We start from the raw sequence: 2,678 nt of genomic DNA, 5'->3' as shown, positions 1-2,678 counted from the left end.
AGGTGCTCATTAGACGGATGTTCATTCGAAGACTGAACGTGAGAGAGAGAGAGAGAGAGAGAGAGAGAGAGAGAGAGAGAGAGAGAGAGAGAGAGAGAGAGAGAGAGATTGTAAACAGACGTATGAAAGGATTAAAGGTAATCCAAGTTAGGATGCTGAGAGATGTGGCTTTTTCATCATTTCAATTAGATCTCATATACACGTACGTATGACCCATAAACACCATACTGTAAATAGCCTATGCGTGAAGAGTATACAAAAGCGCAACATACCCATATTAATTAGCAAAGCTCGAAGTAACATAACGGTACTCATGAATAGCATACCCATACACAATACATTCATTAGTAGCATAATCGTAAATGACATATCCACAAATATACTGTCTCTAAATAGCATACCCACATAGATCACACTTATCAGTACCGAATCCATAAATACCATAGCCATTAAGAGTATATACGTATATAGCAAACCCTCTTGAACGCACACGCACACACACACACACACACACACACTGAACCAAATACCAAAGGAAGGAATGGAGGATACCAGTGTCAGGATCAGAGGACGCTTAGCTTAGACTGAAGGATTCCCACGTTAGGCCATAAGGATGCTGAGAATGGGACCAAAGCATGCCAAAGTTAGGCAAGGTGGATGCCGAGGTTAGGTTAGACAATGCCAAGATTGAGATTACAGGATAGTAAGGTTAGGGTTGTAAGATACTAAGGTAAAGATTGAAAGATTCCACGGCTGGGGCCGAAGGATGAGTCTTTTGAGCATTTATTCTGTGCGCATCTTTATTTTCAACATGTGAGCATATACCTGTGACCACTTGCATTGTCAAAATGTCTTGGAAGCGTATGTGTTGTCAGGATATGTCTTGTGAGCGATTACCTGTGAGCATTTGCATGGTGAAAATGGTTGTAAGCATGTATGTTGTCAGCATTGGACTTGTGAGCTATTATGTTGTGAGCATTTTTATTGCCATATTTTACTGTAAGCACGTCTGTTGAGCATTTGAACTATTAACAGTTATGAATACATCGTTTTGAGCATGTGTCCTGTGAGCATATGTCTTTTCGGCATGTGTATGGAAAACATTTATCTTGTGAGCATTTTTTGTGTGAGTATTAGTACTGACAACTTGTCTTCTTTTTATACTGTGAAGTTATTTCTTGTGAACATTTGCACGGTCATCATCTTGTGAGCGTGACTTAAGGGCATGTCAAGTGAACATTTGTCTTTTGAGTATAGTACGTCATATCAGCACTGGTCATGCACGCATATACCAACTAAATGTTTGACTTGTGAAAATATATGAGCATGTCTTGTGAGCATTTTTCTCTTGAGCACTAGTCCATCGAGCATTTATCACATGAGCATTGTCCTGTTAGCATTTGTCTTGTGAGCATTTGCCATGGAACTTAATAGTGAGTGTATTGTTTTGTAGGAGCATTTGTTGTTCTGCGTTGCCATAAGTGGGCATGAAATAACATAACGGTGGTGATGGTACAGTATGGTGCTCTGGTATCATGGTATAATGCTGAAGTGGTAGTATGACATTTTGGTATTATGATTGTGTAGTGGTGATGGTATTGCGTGATGGTTGTGGTATGGTGCTGGTAATGCAGTGTAGTGGTGGCGGCCTATGATGGTAGTATAGTATGGTGGTGTGGCAGTGGCGTGGTAGAGTGGCATAGTGAGGTAGAGTGGTGTGGTGTGAATTGCATGAGTGCCTTCAACTATACCTCCGTTTTGATGCGTCACTGTGAGTGGGCATGCCGTGGCCTTGGTCGAGGAGGCGATGAGTGTGTGTGTGTGCGTGTGTGTGTGTGTGTGTGTGTGTGTGTGTGTGTGTGTGTGTGTGTGTGTGTGTGTGTGTGTGTGTGTGTGTGTGTGTGTGTGTGTGTTTGTATGTGTGTGTGTGTGTGTGTGTGTGTGTGTGTGTGTGTGTGTGACTTAGATGTCCTACTGTAGGTATAGACTTGAAAACTCGCTTCCTGAGTTCCAGCAGCCCTCCTACATTTTACATCTCCACTTGCCACCATTTCGGGATTAAAACCCATTGTCCATACTATGCAAAGGCTGCCTCATTCAGAACTGATGTAATGGCAACAGCAGGAGTGCATCAATGGTATGCTGGTGGATTGTGTGGAAGATCAGTGTAGACGAAACTGAGATCATGAAACCGTTCCTCCTCCTGTCTGGGCTCAAACTTGCTTTATTTTACACAGCAGACCAATTAATTTTCAAGCAATTAGCAAGTGCAATATTTACTGTTTTTAATGCTTCCAGCTTTGAACAAGGATCTGACACACCATTCCCCAAGGTCAAGCAGTCCTCATCGCGTGTCATGTGTGAAATGACTTGCTGGAGAGGCAGTTATATAACCGAGAGGTTCCTCTGCCCGGTTATCCAAACATTCAACAACTCCTCCCCCCCACTTCTTCCCTTGGAAGGAGGAGGATGAACTGAAGAATGGCAGCTTCATCGTATAGTTCACTGGGTACACGTTCAGCTGAGATTGGTGCCACAACAACAGTGTAAAAGTGAACTATGTCCCGTTACCATGAAAAAACAAAGTGACCCTCGGGGTAGTGTGTTGCTGGGGGTGGTGGTGGTGGTGGTGGTGGTGATAAAGGCCACACAAACACACACCCACACCTCACTTTCCT

This window comes from Coenobita brevimanus, chromosome 78 (assembly GCF_032717465.1).
Source record: "Coenobita brevimanus isolate Jiangsu-jjx chromosome 78, ASM3271746v2, whole genome shotgun sequence".
In the NCBI taxonomy this organism is placed as follows: Eukaryota; Metazoa; Arthropoda; class Malacostraca; order Decapoda; family Coenobitidae; genus Coenobita; species Coenobita brevimanus.
Note: the sequence above shows the minus strand (reverse complement) of the source record.